We start from the raw sequence: 19,953 nt of genomic DNA on the forward strand, positions 1-19,953 counted from the left end.
TTATGTGGGAGCTAGGAAAGCCCGAAGTAATGCAGGCTGTAGACTGTGTTTGGTAATTTGATGAACCCCACGAGCACGGAAAAAGATCTCGTGTAGACAAGGTTCTTATTGTCGAATACTAATAGCGTACAGAGGTTTCGCACAGAACCTTTGACGAAGAGGACCATGTCTAATTTATGGTGCTGAAAGATAGATGATTCGAATCGGGTCAGCGGATCCTGGCACGACGAAAGAACGAAGGCATGCACCGTGTAGCGTCCTAGACCAGTGGTCCACCCGAGCCGTGACTCACATACAGCATCCAAACAAACGCAATTAGCACGCACGTTTTGGTGCAATTGTGGAACTGTGTTGTTGGGGCGGACATGTAGACCCCCCACAGCCCATGTTTTTGTGACCTGAGATGTGATTATGTGTGACCCGTAGGGGTTGACAAGATGTCGTCTGCTGTGAACTCTCGACGACAGGTGACAAGTGTCCTCTCGGACTCCTCATTACCCGGACAATCGGCCGACGACCAACCAAACAAAACACAGGTATGTCAAATCTATACGTTTGTCAAATTACCAACCCTTCTAGCATTACCGACATAACTCCAGGGAGAAATTATAATTCTTGCAACGTCTGAGGCAGGTGTGATATGGTCTGGTCTCATGTTATAGGTTCCTCGATTTACTGGTAGATATTGGTTTGTTTGTTTGTTTGTTGTTTTACGCCACACTCAGTAATATTCCAGCTATATGACGGTGGTCTGTAAATAATCCAGTCTGGACCAGACAGTCCAGTGATTAATATCATGAGCATCGATCCACGCAATTGGGAATCGATGACATGCATCAACCAAGTCAGCGAGCCTGACCACCTGATCGCGATAGTCACCTCTTACGACAAGCATAGTCACTTTTTATGGCAAGAATGGGTTGCTGAAGACCTATTCTACCCCGGATCTTCACGGGTTGGTAGATATTGGTGGGAAGGTGGACGGGTGTGGGTTGTCATGGTTAGAACATCTGTAAAAATTTACCACATATATAATATGCTGTAACCATAAAAAAGGATATGATGTAGAATGGTTAATTTAGATTTATGACCCATAACATCACTAGATTAATGATTTCTTAGATAAATTTACAGATTGTATGAACTGAAACAGCATAAATAACGACATTTTAATTATATCTTGGACTAAATAAAATAAATATTTTTGACAATATAACCCTAGCTTCTGTTACCAAATCCTCTTTTTTGCTGACTGTTTTTATCAACCATTTTGTTTAATTTTCATCTTATGTAGAGAAATTTCTTAAACACAGGAACCCAGAAACTATGATGGCAATTGAAATATGAGAGTATTATGAACAGGCATGTCTTTTTAAAAAGGTACCAGAATTTGTACTTTACTAAGTGAGTGAGTGAGTTGGGTTTAATGCTGCTTTTAACATTATTCCAGTTAAATCACGCCATGTCAGCTTAATGTGGGAGGAAAGCCCGAAGTGATGCAGGTCTGAGATGTTTACCACTTCGGTGAAACCCACGAGCATGGGTATGGTGCTGACAAACGTAGAAACATAATCGGGGCGAACCGGGATTCGAACCCACAATCATAGGTTTTTGGTGTGCCTAAGGGACGCAACTCTACACACCAAATCGCGGCACCTTAGATGACTTGGCCACCCGTGCCCCCCTACTTTACTAAGAAATTGAAATCCCTTATATTACATTTATTACATGAGAGTATTAATAAAGTTATTATCTATGACTTTTAATAACTTCCTGATTTGTTCATGTCATTGTTTATTCCAAGTACACATATAGCATTGATAATTGAATAGTCTGTTTATTTGTCACTCCTATTTGCCTGATTACTCATTCCCTTTGAACACTCAGTGATTCATTGAGTCAGGGTAATTGATGCCTTCAAATATCCATGAGTCAATATAGTCAGACATCAAGGTCACTTGTAACAGACACCAACAAGAAATCACTTTTTACAATTACTTTCTTAAGAATTCCTAATAATTATTATATGAAAGAATGTAAGAGTGCCTTCTTCTGTACTGTTTCTCAGGTAATTGTGAATTTCATATTTATGAGTATTATTATCAGGAGGTAATAAAACCAGGCTTGCATTTCATGTTTCTTTTTGAGTGAAAATATCATTAAAGATGTTTTTTGATGTCTTAATGAAGCTTTCAAGTACTTTCTATACTACTCAAAATAAGTTAAAGAACACCTTTTTTTTCATATGACGACAGTTAAGTCATGGCTGGAAGGTAGTGCAACACACAGTCTTCTAATTGTGGGTGTTCTTAACTTGTTTTGTGTAGTATATATGTTTGAATAGAGAAATGTCATTAAAAGCTTTTTAAGTGATGCTGGTGACTTTGTACATCTTACAGGTTCAGTTCGTGACATCATTGATATTCTTGATCATCTTCTGATATAGCAGAGCTGACTTGGATAACAAATAATGAATGAATCAGTCTTCAACTTTGGCTTCTTTTCCAAAGCCTCAGTCTAGTTAACTCTGGTTTAGTTAGCTCAGGTAATAATTACCCATTATAACATTAAATCTACTGAAGGTGATGTTAACAGCCAGGTTTGACACATTTTTTTGGCACAATCTGATAAAATATCATAAACCAGTCTTAATCCCTATGCAGTGGTTATTCATGTAGTAATAGTACATGTGAAGAATCGTTTTGATAAACAGAATGTATGTTAAAGTGGCATATCAGAATCTGCAGTGTCAATGAAGGTAGAGTTGACAGTCTACTTGTTGGACAAGGAGATACAAACACTGGAACTGAAAAAGCACACTGAAAGAATAAAGAAGATGAAACTCATGTCACATTTCTTCAAATGACAAACATCTTTCAAATGACTGTTAAATAAGACTCTTACTGACTACTTTATCTTTCAAAACCACTGGAGAAAGCAGTCTTAAAATATAATTAGAAGACGAACCCTACCTTATTCAACAGAGTCTTTAAGACATTGTTACCAGTTCTTTTTGTTACGAACAGTTATTAACATATTATAGTGTGCATTGGTGCTAAGTAGTTGCAGAACTTGTACTAACAAAAATGTCTCTGTAAAAAATACATCTTCACCCAAAATCTGTAAGACAAGAAATAACATTAGATGGAACTTTTTTAGTGTTTCAGTTTATGGTTCAACAGACGTGGAAAGCCACAATCAGAAAATGAAACAGAAATAGTTAAAATGTCTTCTTTATTTCTGCCGATAAAATTTAATCGGATGCATTTTATTTTTAGTCTCTGGCCACTGCACACAAGGACAAAGCCTTATATGTTGTGAGTTAATAGTTTAAACATGAACATGTCCCTGTAAATATTGTGGGGGCGGTTGGGTAGCCTAGTGGTTAAAGCGTTCGCTCGTCACGCCGAAGACCCGGGTTTGATTCCTGACATGGGTACACCGGAGAAGCCCATTTGTGGTGTCCCCCACCGTGATATTACTGGAATATTGCTTAAAGCGGCGTAAAACCTCACTCACTCACTGTAAACATTGTGAAACACCCTGCACTTAAAACAGGTTTAGCATTCCTACTAATCTGACCCAAACAACTTGATGCCCAACAGAATACATATAAATATACTGAGCCACACAGTGTTCTTCTATTTCAACATACCCAGACTCAAGGGTTAGCAATACATCTGTAAACCATGATAAAAGTTATAGCCTCTGTTTGTCAACTAGAGGAAACATTGGCCAGGTAAACAACATTCACTCCTTAATGTTTATTATATTTTTTATTGGAAAAAAATCCCCAATGCATTAAATCAAAAATAGTTTGCATTCAGAGGACCTAGATCTGTATTCAAGTTCATAAACATGTTCAGTTTATATACAAACCCCATGGTTAGGATGACTGAAGGAGGCTCAAACTGTCTTATAAGATATATATACAATTGGCAGGAGGATTAAGCTCTTGAACAAGAATCCATGAAACTATGTATTACATTTTGTTGTACTAATCACACTTTAATTCTGACAGGTTGACTGCTATTAACAAGCATCTGCTCCTTTGACAGTTAATATGATAGTATTACCATAATAAAAGCTAATGTTACCTTCAGCATCTTTCAAAAGAACTGCAAGACATGTCAAGGTATATGAGATAGATTAAAGTGGACTCTTTGGATATATTAAGAGTAATAACATGAGATTTTGCCAAATTGTCCCGGCTCAACAAAAGGATGAGACATTTTATGGGCAGTGGGTTTATTTGCAACATGAGGCTACAGAAATAAGCTTTTCTTCAAATCTGGGCTACACCCTTTAATTTTCCCTCCCTTTGTTCAGTATAGTAACCGTTGCAATAATTATATTTAGCTATTTCCTATACCTCCAAAGGTGCACTGTTGTGTGAAAGTTGTTCTGACAACTGGTTGTTCATATCTCAAAAGGATGATGTTGTTAAGGTTTGTGAAGAAACTTATATCCCTGAGAGTGATGCTTTTCATATTGTGTTTCTGAGTTTGACTTAAGTGGTTCTAAAGTTGATGTTTTTCTGTCGCTCAAGTCACTACAAGTCAAGTTTGGAGGCTGCGATCAGAAACTCCCTGTGCATTTATCAATTTATTAATGTACATTATTACAAAATGTTTGTTATAAATACAGGGTTAGAAATTGGCACTAGTCCTATAGTCCTTGATAAACTGTCCAATAGTAAAAGTATCCTAAGGACTAGTAGAATTTTGACATTTTTAAAGGTTTTGCTATATGCTATCATTATAAGGACTAGGGGACTGAAACTGTTAGTTTCTACCACTGAAATACTTGATAAACATCATTGTTTACAGTAAATGACATCAAGTGAGCAAGTGAGTCAGAATTTATGCCACTTTTAACAATATTCCAGGAATATCAGTGGTGAAACCAGAAATGGACTTTACTCATTATGTGGGGAATCGAACCCAGGTCTTCGAGCAAAAGGTATTTAACCACTAGACTATCCCACCACCCCTAATATCAAGTATTTATATATCTCTGACAATTCTGTTCCTAATGAACACATGCAAGGATTGAAATTCATGTAGAAAATCTATATTTGTGAGGATAATAAAAAAGGTGCATTAGTTGTTTTATGGAGCAAGTAAGCATATAAATTTGTTTTTGTGTGAAATTCCTTGTACAATTGTGTCAATGACATGATAAATAGAAGAAAAAGACTGGTACATATAGAAATCATATCTTTTTAACAAAATACATTGTGATGATGTATATTATCTGATCAGTGATAAATGTACAAAAAAATAATCTCGGCAAACTTTTGTGAGGAAAAAAAAAACATGCTTAATGCAAAGTATGAGTGTGGCTGCTTGTATTAGTCTGGACTCATGCAAGTTTTATTGTGCCTGCCCACTGAGATACAATGCCACAGTTTAACATGGGTACCCCACTCAGACACAGTATACTGACTCTGAGCTGACCAGTCCTTGTTTTATTTCCTTAATGCCTAGCACCAGGCAGGGAGACAACAAGTACCATCTTTTTGGTATGATGCCGCCAGGAATTGACCCACCAGCCTCTGCGGGCAGATGCTCTGTCCACAAGACCATGGAGGTAGTCTCATGTTGAAATGACATTCACCGGGCATGAAGATGGATCAAACGTTTTCTTCTTGTTGCATAGAGTTCACCTGAACATTTTTACAAGTGTCTTGTGACCGTTTTGTAAAGAAAGATTTCTATTCCTGGTATGTGAAAACAGATCCCTAAATGCGGCATTTAGTGTGTGCAGCTATCAGTGCAATTGAAAGTAAAGTTTCAACATGACCTTCAGGGAACAGATTCATCAGATTTGATAACAGCAAGAATCCGTTTTGAACTTTCCACTGGCTAATATGTGGCAACGTATAAACACCCAGGAACATGTGTCATCATGTTGACAATGAGATGTCACTGTGGGGAGCTTATGGAAACCATGTGTACACACAAAGCTGTGATGTCACCTGTCATTGAATGAGGGTGTGTGTGTTTATCACAAATGAAACATCATGTTCACAGTACAAGAAGATCAAGAGAGTGGAGGTGAATATGCAGAATATGCAATAAAGGAAGACCATGGAAGAAAGACACTAATGGAGAAGCTGATCATGCACCTTTATGAGAGGAAAACGGTGATTGGATGTTTTATGAATGGGGTGGGTTGTTGAAAATGCTGCAGTTTGCTATGTTCTGGTAATATCAGGGTAGACTGTAAATAATAGCGTCAGGACCAGGAGAGCCAGTGGTCGACAGCACGAACATGATTTAATATGTGTTGTAGAGATGAACAGTAACAACAGAGATGAGACATGACATTGCTTGGTGCTCAGATGTGGCTTGAGTTACTACTCCTTACTGTCAACACTGCGTTGTCATGGAAATCATTGCAGAAGCGTTTCCATCTGCAAAGTAGTGAGTTTTGATTGCAAAGATTTTAGACATATATGATTTATCATAATACAATAGTTTTTTGTTATAAATACTTGATAAACATCATCGCTATACAAAGATCTGAGGACATCCCATTACGGGTCACGTCAGAACGACCTTTCATCCGACCAATCAAAGCGTCGCTTACCAGATCATGAAAGTGACAGTGGGAATGTGTTTTCTAATCATGCAACCCTCGAAAACGTTTACACGGGGTATTCCGAACGACAGTTACAGCCTGTACGACTATTCCGTCAAAATAATAGTCTATCTCTCACATCCGTGGGATAAACATTTGAACGAAGGAGGCGTTGCACAGTACATGGGAGTCATAGCCATATAATCTCAACCATATATTAGACCTTCAGGAGTGTTCGTTTGTTCAGTTTTAAAAATTTTAATCGAGAACGGTGTCAACATATTTTTCAAGCGTAGTCTGAAATGGAAGTCGCCAGATTGAAGCAAGTGCCGTAAAGCTCAAGAAAGCTGCTTTCTAATTGGCTGATGTCGACATCTTGTCAGTCATTTCAGTGGTCGGTCAAAGTTCGCGAAGGGTCGTTCTCGTCCCGTAATGGGATGTCCTCAGATCTTTGTTTAGCGGCAGCGAGAAGTTAGATCTGATTTTAATGAGATTGGAGAATCTATAAACCAATATAGAAAAGGGCAAAACATGGGGTTGTAGTTACCTATTCTGCCCCAGAATCCCCTGGGTTTTAACTTTGATGACAATGTTTAAGAGATCCATCACTTATAGAATAGGTAGACCATATATCCTGGCTATTTCCTACAATGATTACATGTATTGATATGAAGTGAACATTCTTGTTATTTTGCCATGTGTTGTCCTGTAAAGCACTAATTGCACCCGCCTTGTGTACCAGCTGTTGTACATATCTTTGTCTGATACATCACACAGGGCTCACCACAGTGCACAAGTAGGTCATGTATAGTCATGCTGCACTGCTAGTGTGCAACAGGAAAGTAACATGTTTTATGTATTTTCGGCAAATATTATAGGTCATAATTGAAGGGAAGGCCCTTTCTGTTAAACTCCTGATAAGATTTGTTGTAATGATTATCAAGGTCTGTAAGTCTGTTTGTTAGGCACTATTTGTGTGTTCCATTTGTAATAAATGTATCATTTAGGGACTGGTAATTTATTATAGGGGAGGGAGGTCAGTGAGATTGGACTTAGGACTAATATAATTTGCTGCCCCCCGCCCCCATTTTTTCATGGCCCCTACCAAATACATGTAACATTCATTTTTCATTTTAACATTTGTTCATGCCCCTACCCCCTTACAATAAATAAGCAGTCCATAAATAATGTTCAAATTAGAAATAAGTATTTTTTGAAAAAATAGAACTGTATAATATTTTTCAAGGCCCCCCCCCCCTTTATAATGGTGATACATTTTGCCCCTCCTGAACATAAAAATGTCTGTCCATATGTAAACTTGCAAAAAACTCTCTGACACAGATTTTCATTATTTCTAAATGGCTTGAATATTTAAATAAAAAAATGATATAAATGTTAAGCATCTGTCATGTTATTCACTTGGTTATTCAATAAATCAATTATTAATATCTATTTTATGTGAAGAATTATGTCTTTATTGTTTGTGAATAACATGTTTCTACCCCATCCCAGATATAATCTTTAACCATATCTGAACACAACAGAAAGACTTTCAAAGTAGACACAATTTATGGATAACAACTTCTTTATTTACTGTAAAGGCGATGTTTCGGCATAGATCCTTATACCATTGTCAAGCAAGGCTGAAAGACTTTCAATCTCAACCCTATTAAACAGGGCTCTCTTTGAGATGATGTGAACTTGCCTAGTTTATATCAATATTTCGTTACATCAATGGAGGCCTTGGTTTGTAACACACTTTTTATCAACAGATTTCAAAAGAAAAAAAATCATTTATTCAGTTATATCCTTCAGAAATGTTTAACACAAGATGTTATGCAAGTAAAGAATTGAATAGCGATACAGCAGTATTTGATTTAATAGTAATTGACATGATGAAAACCATGGGAACCTTTCGACAAACCTTTTCGGAAATCTGAAAATGGAAGCTTTATTACGCTTTGATTGCAAATAAAATAACTTTGTCATTTGTCAGTGGTGCTGAAACTTGCAGGTGAGTGAAGCAGATAATGATTGTAATCTCTTCCTGATTGGATGACGGGGCAGTTACTTAATTTCTGATTGGCTGAAACTGACATCAGTATGTTGAATTTAACGAGAGGTGAAAGGAATGATGCGAGACTTGTTATGAGCTTGAGGCATTGAAAAAGTGGAATCAGCCGAGCGATTACGAGTTTTATTTTGGTGTCAACTAGTAGTGGTAGCCTACATTACATCATGGCTTAACAATGGCAGGTTCTTGCTTGTACTGAAAATTGAGCTGATGTGAAGGGGGATTTTGGAATTCAATTTCAATGAGAGTGGAGCTGTTTTGAAGGTAGGAGGACATTGATATGCGAAATGCATGTAGGTGAAGGTGTCATTGTATTGTTTCATGTTATGATTTTATTCTGTGTAGTTTCATGACATCTTTTATGTTGTATCTTATGCTGATGTGCTTTCTAGTTCAGCGATTTCTTTGTTTAGGTTTCATATCATGCTAATGATTTGTTTTAGTGATTCAAAGTATGACTTTATATATAAGAATCTATATGTTATCCAATGTTGAAGTATCTGTAATTTTAAGGTTTAAATGATTTCATGGGACTCAAAAGTTCACTGGTATATAGGGGTCTTGTTTGTGCCACCACTTTGCTTTGTGCCATATTTTATGCGTTATACAAAAAACGAAAAATTGCCTTTGGTGTAGCTCACTTAAAACTGAGGTAGTTTCTAGTGTAGCTCACCTACAATGGCGGTACTTTCTTGTGCAGTTTGCCTATAGTGCATATTGCACCCTTACTGCTTACAAACCATGATACCCAGGACATATTTAGGGAGTAGTGACAATTTCTAAGACATGAAATGTACATAATGAATATAGCTCTTTAATAAGCACACATAAATTGTAATTTTGAGATAATATTTCACTCTAACTTGTATCAGTGTAGCACAAACTACTAACTGAATTTAGACTCGAGGCTCCCTATCAACACATCTAAAAGTAAATTCATGATAATACCAGAGAAGATACATTTTATAACATCAATAAAATTGAAAGAAAATTAGAATTTTCCGAAATCCTTTTACAGAAAAATTGGCAATGTCTCTTGAAATTCAGAACTTCAAATCATGAACTTCAAATCATGGACTTCAAATCATGAACTACAAGTCAAACTGAGAAGATAGAGACACCTGTGACACCTTTGTCACTGTTCTCCTCCTAAGCAGTAATCGAAACCAAGCTTCTATGTCTTGGCAGTAAAGATAAAGGATTACAAATCTATTTATGAAAAAGAAAGTGAGGAGGAAATAAAACTGGTAGTTCAAAAAGTATGAATTGAAAGTATAATTGAGTTGAGTCAGTTTGAGTTGCTGGACCTTCATATACTTTAACCCTTGGTGGGTGGGTGTAGCAGACTTCACACTTTGTACCCGTGTTGACAATCAAATCCGGCCCAGGTCTTCATACACTTTAACCCTTGGTGGGTGGGTATAGCAGACTTCACATGTTGTACCCATGTGGGCAATCAAATCCGGCCAGGCCCTCATATACTTTAACCCTTGGTGGGTGGGTATAACAGACTTCACACATTGTACCCATGTGGGCAATCAAATCCGGCCAGGCGTTCATATACTTTAACCCTTGGTGGGTGGTATAGCAGACTTCACACATTGTTGACAATCAAATCCGGCCCAGGCCTTCATACACTTTAACCCTTGGTGGGTGGGTGTGGCAGACTTCACACCTTGTACCCATGTGGGCAATCAAATCCGGCCAGGCGTTCATATACTTTAACCCTTGGTGGGTGGGTGTGGCAGACTTCACACGTTGTACCCATCATCATGCACTTTAACCCGCAGATACTCAACTGGCTCAAAGGATAAGAAAGAATAATGTTCAGTTAGAAACACCTGGGTGATGAGTCAACAAGAATTCCTCCTGTTGCTTAAGTGATAACTGATTCATTAGTCTGTGACATTTATGTCACCTTCTGTGTTAGACTGAACTCACCTCAGTTTTAACTACCAGTATGCATGTTTTTGTGTCTAAATGATAAAAACTGTTGTGCACAAATCTGACATAGTTGAAGGTAAGCAATGCATAGCAGCTGCAGGCTATAGACATGGAATGACGCAGGCACACTGATGAATTACTGATTAATAACAGACCCAGTCATTTGTTTCCTGGCTCACATGTTTTGATAGCAGACTCAGAGTATTTAGGGTCATCATCATCATCATCATCATCATCATCATCATCACCACCAATGACGATAGGCCATTGGTTATAATGATGATGTTATTATAATGATAAAAATACATTGGTTACACTATTATGATGATAAAGTTGTTACATGTATAATGATAATAAGATATTGGTTATATTGATGATAATGTTATGATGATAATAAACTGTTGATGATGATTTTGATGATGTACATGTACATATGTATACATTAACTTCATTGTAACCAAGTTACAGATTTCCTCATTAGTTTTCAGAAATATCTAAGTGTCTTTAGCATTCACTTTCATAATTTCAATTTTCCCTTTAATAAGGAAGATGTTGTAATTTTTATGTCTAAGTTCATCCAGTATTTAAGGGGGACACGGTGTTTAGTTTTTATAAAATCATGAAGATAAGTTTATCATCTACCAGAAAACATTTTACGCGTATGGAAATTTGTTCCTTCATTCTGTGGTTGAGATTTTGAAATTTCCCACAGAGATAACAAATGCCTTAAGTTTGGTACAAATGTGTTAAGAGATTTTAATGATGGAATTTGATACTGTTTGTTCCCACCTCCTTTGTGATTTAAGTGAAATGGATGTCGGGAGGCGTAGCTCCCAGGGAGAGATTTATATCATGACTTTCATACGCTTTCAATCAGGAGGTGAAGACACGCTGATGAATGGTCGGGTAAGCCTGTCAGTTACACAGGTAAGCTCGTCAGTAGAACAGGTAGATATTTACCTGAGATAACCTTGGACTAACTTTTGAACTTTCATCTTTAAAGGTGTGTGTTGGTATTTATTAGAATAAGATTGAAAGATACAGTCAGTGTTCGGCATGTTTGTAGAGAGATTCTGTGGTATTTACGGTAAGGAAATGAATGGGTTGTGTGAGTTGAAGCATATCTAAGTGAATTACATCTTGGATGTAGGGAGCAGTATGAAATCTGAACATTGTTAAAAACATTAAAGCCTGAAAAAGTGGTAATACATGTAGGTACAAAAAGTGTAACCATGAAAGAAAAAAGTATGTTTTATAGGTAAAATACTATTGAATTAGCCTTGTGTGTTTACGTTACTATGATTGCAAAGATTACAAAATGAATATAAATCGATTCTAAGTGTTAATATGTTTGGTTAAATGTTGAATGTTGAAGGACATGACATGGGTGGCCTTGATAAACTAAGGTTCTTAACAGGCTTGCCACAACCCTGTGATCAGTGGTTTGGATCTCAGATTCCTCCTACTGTAATCCTATGTCTGTCAGCATTATACCCCTTGATCATTTCAAGATTTCTGCAAAAAGGTGACACACTGTGATATACTCAGAAATACTGTTCAAAGTGGCGTTAAACATAACTCACTTGATCCATCACTGTAATAAACCTAATAACTAATACCATTCACTTCTACCTGTGTAACAGACTGGGGTAATTGCCATCACCATCTACTTTTACTTCCTGGTATATACAACAACAAAACCATTTCCCCAATCTTAAGAAATCTCTACTAAAAGCAAAGTCAATTGTACGATTCTGCCACTCTGGCACCTTAGTATCAAGATTGTTTGTGTAAAGTTTTGCTTGGGATGTCATTGGGAAAAAAAATTGTCCCAGAAAAACATAATTATGCTTCAAACTGTTGAAAAAAAGAATTGTCTGCCACACCACTTCATTGTTGGAATGTGTCTTTCTTATAATAATATTCAGGCACATAGTTTAATAAACAAATATCTGGTGTTGCATCTGTAGTTGCAAAAATATCTGATATCCAGACGAAACCCAGGCCCTTCCCAAAATATCAAATGGTTCCTTAGAAAACTGCAACAACTTGTTGACCTGTGTTACTAAGACATTTCAGAGGTTACACAAAACTCCAAATGAAGCAGCTTGGATTAAAATTATATTTAGGACTAAACTGCAATCTCTTGCTAAAAATGTTTGAGGTCTTTCCACTGACTGATGGTACAAGAGAGGTTTGCATTTTCAGTATTAGACTTTGAACATCAATCAGCTCCACAGATATCTCTAACATATTACAAGCACTTACTGGACAGTGTTCCTGTGAGATAACTGACTGTAGTGGTGTAGGACCATCTTCAAGTGTTTAACCACCCCCTGTTTACTTCTGATCAATTCCTCCTTAAAGTTGCTTGCTCCAAAGAATCTGAAAGCCATTCATAATCTTTCTGTGTCTTAGACAAATATACCGTATTCGACATAATAAGCGCCCAGGGCGCTCTCAAAATTAGAATTAGGGGGCTCTTATTAGAATATTATTTTGGTGAAAAACAACAGAGTTCAAAGAGCGTAAATTTCATAGTTTATGCTGAAATGTTTATATATGACAGATATATTTTCCAGAATTTTATTGCCCATAATTAAGGGTGCATACAACAAACGTATTATGCACAAATAAACAGTCTTGTGTATATTCATCAATCAGAAGGGGTGCTAATTGGGATTGTTCATTAGCCAGTATATTAGCAAATATCACCGTGGGCGCTTATTAGAGCGGGGCGCTTATTACGTTGAATACGGTATCTGTTTGTTTCAATATGATTGAGTTTTTACTTTCGTTGTATGTGCTTTGAGAGTACTTCTGTGGTGTGGATAAAAGTACCATATAAATGGCCTATTCATTGTCATTATAATGTATGCTGCAAATTATTTAATTCTGATGTGAAATTCAAATTGACGGGTCAGGATTTTGACAAGCCTTGTTCAGCAGAACCATACATAATTACCGCAATAGACAGACCCCTGTAATAGACAACTGAGGTATTTCACCGAGAGAGGAGGCAATCCTCAAAAGGCTTGAAAAAGAGAGAAATTAGAAGGATTTAAAAAATAATAAAAAATTAAATCTTCATTGAATAAATGTAAGGTTTTATTCTACTGAAAGGTGAGATCCTCTACATTGGTACATTTTATAAAACCCATTATTGTCACCCCAGGGATGGTATTTGTTAAAAGAGCAATATTTCTGAAAGCAACAAAAGGCCTACCAACACACTCCACCATCTCAAAGAGGATCTGGTGATTATAATGATAATGACCATGTACTCAAGTCTTTTAAAATTCCATTTTTCTAACAGGTATGAAAGAGCCTAAAAACACATGATCGTACCTGCGTGTCACCTGTCCACACTCATGTCCATCCATCCATTTATATTGAGTAGTTCCCACCCCCAGGTAGCTTGTACCTTGACGGACACCATGGATCTGTTTACTGACCAAACACCACTAATAAAATCACCATCAAAGTGGCCAAATGTTGTGCCTGGTCAATCCAGCGGCGTTTTGCTTCCTTGGAGTTCATAAATTTTCACAGTTGATTCACAAAATCTGAACAAATTTACCTTCAGTCGAAGGGGGGTTGGTTTATACAGTCGTGATATGTTAGCACATGCATAGACTTTACCAGAACAATGGTTGCTGTTATTATCATGAATACACTTGATATCGTATTTGAAGCGGAAATCCTTTATTTATCGAATTGTGGTTTTATTTCCTGTAGAGTTCAAATGCCATTGTCGCTGATCACTGGGCAATAAACTCAGTGAGAGAGTAATAAAGGTAGAAGAATTGGTGATGTTTGACAGTGGGGGATTGTCAGATTTTCTCTGGAATTTCATTAACATTTATATGTGATTCGATTGACTGTTATCTTCAAAGTATAGTACATAAGGTGAATTGTTTAATAGGCATTACGTTTTCATAAAGTGTCGGAGCCATGGCTGGCTTTGTCACACATTTCTTTCGAGGAATTTTGTTGACATGGCTCGAAAGAAAAATATTTTTTGTGCCATGTTTTATGTATCACTGCCTTACAGACACATTGTGTTACAAGTGTCACTATAAATATCAAAGAGAGTGATGTTTGTTGTTCTTTGGATAAACAGACACTTCTGGCCAACCATCGTCTTATTTCAATTACAGCCTACCTTGGTATGGAAAAGATGTTTGATTTGGGGCTCACCTGAACCAGTTGTTGTTTGAAAGGGGAAAATTAAATTGTGAAATATCGTCAAAATCTTAAGGGTCTAGGAAGCTGTAGCTTCAGCAATACAATGGGCCTTCAGATTTGCTCAAGTCAGAGGGGGATGCAGGATTTTGAAAAAAAAGGGTGTGTGCACTTAATACCCACTTGGACGAAGTAAGGTGAGGTGAAATGAGGTTTAACATTTTAACATCGCGTCCAAGTTTATTATACTTATATAGCGACGTGCATGCGTGTGTGTGTGTGTGTGTGTGTGTGTGTGTGTGTGTGTGTGTGTTTTAGCCCCTTAATACCGACAAGGTAACAACAAGTACCATCTTTTAACGTTTTTTGGTATGGCGCGTCTGGCGATCAAACTCCGGTGCAGTAACATGTAAGGAGTCAGATTGAAAGGGGCAACCCTCTCTGGATCCGCCAGTGCAAGTCACTTTACGAAGAAGTGTAAGACCATAATGTGTATCCTCCCAAAATATCTACAGCTGGAAACATGGTCGAGTGCACTGATGATACCCTCTTGTTGCCTTCATAATGGGTTTGTCTGACTGTGTCCCATAACTTCTCCACAAGAGATCAGTTATTTTGCTGAAGACAAATGACATTAGGACATTGCCTTAACTTTTTTATCAACTTTTGAGAGGAGATTTTTTAATATCATTTGCCAAATTTGGAAAAGTCTTCAGACATTTTGATCGGCAAGCACTCGGTGTCCTAGAAAATGACCTGATCTTAAACACTGGAGATGACAAGATTATTACTGGTTGATGTAGCTGATCCATTACTGATGATTGTGGCATCAAAAAAAAATTATAAGCACTAATTCTTAGCTTGTGATAGAATGTGGAGAGTCTGTGTGTCACCCGTAGTAGATGCCCAACTGCCTCCAGGCAGGAGAGGGGTGATTTCAGTCCCTGGGTGAGATGCTCCGATAACTGACACAATCAGTTCTCAGTCTCCCAGTGCACACAAACTCATTAAAATCTGATCTTGTATTCTGATACGATAATTAGATGTCCTCGGATCTTGATGCAGAGAGGTATGTATCAGAGTAAAAGATCTAATTTTAATGAGATTGTTTGTACCCCAGTTACCTTCTTAGTGCTGCACCAAGGTCGATCTTGATCCTTTGACTTGGGTTTGTTCAAGGCATTGGAAGGTGTTAGACTCTGATGGTGCTATGCTACAGTGGGTATTCACACTGCATTGACCTGATGACCAAAATTATTTCCACGATGTCCCAGTGCGGTTTCTTTGAAGCTTAATCTGTTTAACAGTTATTGTTTTAATGGATTAAGACTTGGGGACCATGTTGTAAGTGGTGTTATTGGTCATGTTACTTATGTTAATTATAGTTTGTTTGTTTATTTGTTGTTTAACGCCGCACTCAGCAATATTCCAGCTATATGACGGCGGTCTGTAAATAATCCAATCTGGACCAGACAATCTAGTGATTAATATCATGAACATCGATCCACGCAATTGGGATCTATGACATGCATCAACCAAGTCAGCGAGCCTGACCACCCGATCCCGTTAGTCGCCTTTTACGACAAGCATAGTCGCCTTTAATGGCAAGCATGGGTTGCTGAAGACCTATTCTACCCCGGAATCTTCACGGGTCTGTTAATTATAGTCAAATTGTTGGTACAGTACTTTAAAAGGAAGGATGATACGATAGACTTCACTTGCGATGTTGGAAAGGCAGGAAATCAACATCATGCACTATACCGACAGTGCTTCTTATCTGCTCAAAAGCTGAATGTAAAAAAGAACATGTCTGAGAAATTTGTCTGAGTATTTGTATAGGGATATTGTTATGCAAAATAATGAAAATAAAATGTGATGTACATTAACATATATGCTCCTTTAGGCTATGTAAGAAAACATTTAATTTGGTGAACAGTGAATCATTTAGGATTTAAAGATACCCACCCCGCCCCCACCCCTCTTAATCCTGATTAAGCAAGACACCTGAATGATTGATTTCGAAAAAAAATTGTATGGTGCCCCAGTTGGGTATTAATGAAAAACAGTTGGTCACCGTCCTGCAAAATAAACCAATACATTAACTGTGAAAATGGGTGTGGGATTAGATTGACCTTGTCACCTTTTACTTGATGTGAAACATCAACTACCTGAAATTCATTTAATAGTGAAAAATCGTTGGCCTTGGGATTTTTCTGTTATGAATTTCTGTTCTGTGAATTTAATTTGACAGATGATTGAAAGATTTGACTCCAGTTTGAAGAATTATGCATTGAGGCATAAATATTGATGAGACTAACAACGCAGGGCCTTCCTAATGTCTGAAATATTATACAAGGATGTGAAACATTGAATACTTGTGTCAGTTATGATACATTGGAGCTACACAAATTTGTAACACTCCTTACACTATCAAACACATTATTTGAGAGGATTAAAAAAAACCTCAAGTCTCTTTCAGGAGATGAAAAGGGAATGAGTATATAGGCTGCTGGATCTAAGGAGGGGATGAGAAAGGAATGTATGTTATTGTTTTCTAAAAAATATGCTCAAGGGGGTATCCTCCCATTTGTCAATGGTTTAAAACAACATGGGTTATGGTTGAATGGACTTGTAATTACAATGCTGATACCTAACTTAGTGGAATGGTGTGTTATCTTACACGTTTTACATTGTTTATTTTAAATGTATTGTTTTGTAACATTTGTGTTTTTAGCACACTATGTTCTTTTATTTGTACTTATGAGATATTTGGTGTCCCATAGGCCATATCGGCCGGATGATATACAATAATTGTTTTTAACTGTTTGTCCTTATGTATGTATATCATGCGACACCCTAATAAAATATTTTCTTCTTCTTGTTCTTCTGACATAAAATACAACACATTTTGCAAATTCTACCTCCCAAAGGCCAGCCATGATGAGTAGTAATTAGGGCTGGGACAAGTTCAAATTTACTACCCAGGTACCCACCCCACTACTACCTGACCCTACCCGACTAGCCACTGTAGGTCTCAAGAGTTAGGTACAAAATGTCCAATTGGGAATTGTTATACCGGAGTCCTGGCAAAAAATATTTAGATACACATGTAAAACGATCTGGTCATGCATACACTGAAGTTGACGGAAGTTTTGTCTTTTTTCAAACATAAAAAGTCAGAAGGGAATGGGTGCATAGTCAGAAAGAAATGTGATCTTTATTCACTTATAATGTAAACATAAATTTCTAGATAATTTTTGCCATTAAACAATATATCACATGACTAATCAAGGGTCCGGGTTGTTCTGTACGTACCCGGGCCCTACTGAGTACCTACCCAACACGAATACCTGAGTAGCCTGTCCCAGCACTGGTAGTAAAGAATGTTCATCTGCTTCTCCTTCTTCTTATTCTTCTCCTTCTTCTACTTCTACTTCTCCTTCTTCTTATTCTTCTACTTCTACTTCCTCTCCTCCTTCTCCATCTTCTCCTTCTACTTCTTATTCTTCTCCTTCTACTTCTCCTTATTCTTCTCCATATTCTCCTTCTACTTCTTCTCCTTCTTCTTCTCCTTCTACTTCTTTTTCTCCTCCTTCTCCTTCTTCTCCTTCTTCTGGGGGCACAGGTGGCCCAGTCGTCTAAGGCGCCGCGATTCGCTTTGCAGAGTTGCGTCCCTTGGGCACGCCAGAAACCTATGATTGTGGGTTCGAATCCAGGTTCGCCCCGATTATGTTTCTAGGTTTGTCAGCACCATACCCGTGCTCGTGGGTTTCACCGAAGTGGTAAACGTCAGAGACCTGCATCACTTCGGGCTTTCCTCCCACATTAAGCTGACACGCCGCGATATAACTGGAATACTGTTAAAAGCGGCGTTAAACCCAACTCACTCACTCACTCTACTTCTTCTTCTTCTTCTTCTTCTTGGGTGCATATATGGCCCCATCTATCCCCAGTAGTTTGAGGTTTAGACATAGCTACTGACTGTAGTTGCCTGTAGTGTTGGGTTTTCTGTTTTAGTGACTTCGAATTCTGATGTTAAAGCAGTGCCAACTTTGGGAGGTTTAAAGTCACGTATGACATGGGATAACCTCTGGGGTCTGAATGAGAGACGAGTATGTCATACTGACTTTTGTTTTCACACAGCTTATATTTTTACCTATGACAGAGATGACGTAAAGTGTTATAGATTAATAATGACAGGAATGAAATGTTTTTTATTAACATGAACTGATTTTGTCAGATAGGAAATTTACCACCTGTATGAATTAATATTTTTTGTCCAACATCAAACCTTTTAACTTTTCCCTAACTTCTGTCATGAGAGATATCTGATCCATAATTTCACAGCTGGCCTTTGACAAATGTCTGATCCTTCAGGGTCAGCCATTCAGCAAGGCAGTGTCAACATGATCACTTATGTAAAGTTACTTAACTCAGGTAATATGGTCCTTGCAGCCTTTACGTTCCCCTGATGAGATCTTCTCTTGTTTCATATGGCTATTGTAAGGAACAAAACCCTTGTTGATATTATCCATACAACAATATAGAAAGGTTTGTTGTGATAACTTGACCAATTTTCAACTCAACTTGACACGAACATGGCAGGCTCAATGTTTTTGTGGTAATGGGTCGGTTGAGTGTTACGGTACAAATTGTTATCAAAAAGACAGGAAATATGGCTTTATCTTTAGTATTGAAATTCAGTTTATGGGTCATGTGTCTCTTAAATCATGTTCCATTTGGTGACATCCTACAGAATGCCATATGTTTGATTAAGTCAGAATGATGTCATGATAATCTTTGACATTCTTTGGAGATTGAATTACACGAAAAGATTAAATAGGATAACGTTTGATCAGGGTATAGATATTTGAAATGTTAAAGAGGATGAGACATGTTTCTTAAAGAATTTTTGTATTATTTTGAAGACATAAAAACATGTTTCTTATGGTTTCCTTTGCTCTTTTTCCTTGAAAGAGCCTTTTGGGAATGCAGGTGCATGGTTTTGCATTCATTGAAAACCAAGGTGCTCACATAATTTGATATACTTCGTGAATTAAGACCAGGTTCATTACAATATTGATATTGATTATCAATCAGATCGTAATCACTTGGAGCCGCCATTTTGTTTGAAGCAAATGCAAGTGATATCAGAGGTCGAATCT

At 37.4% G+C, this 19,953-nt stretch overlaps 1 protein-coding gene across 2 annotated transcripts in view; it reads left to right on the plus strand.

The window, feature by feature from the left end:
- The first annotated feature begins 411 nt into the window (after positions 1-411).
- The window catches only part of LOC139479210 (uncharacterized), a 55,048-nt gene continuing 35,506 nt past the window's right edge, over positions 412-19,953 (plus strand). Inside the window, exon 1 of one of the 2 annotated variants that reach the window (XM_071262057.1) lies at positions 412-536. The gene's annotated coding sequence lies outside the window, so the exon portion shown is untranslated. Of the gene's footprint in view, positions 537-8,785; positions 8,924-19,953 lie in introns of those variants that run through there. The other variant, XM_071262056.1, reaches the window with a different exon arrangement.

This window comes from Haliotis cracherodii, unplaced genomic scaffold (genome assembly GCF_022045235.1).
Source record: "Haliotis cracherodii isolate W230 unplaced genomic scaffold, xgHalCrac1.p SCAF_4, whole genome shotgun sequence".
NCBI classification, from domain to species: domain Eukaryota; kingdom Metazoa; phylum Mollusca; class Gastropoda; order Lepetellida; family Haliotidae; genus Haliotis; species Haliotis cracherodii.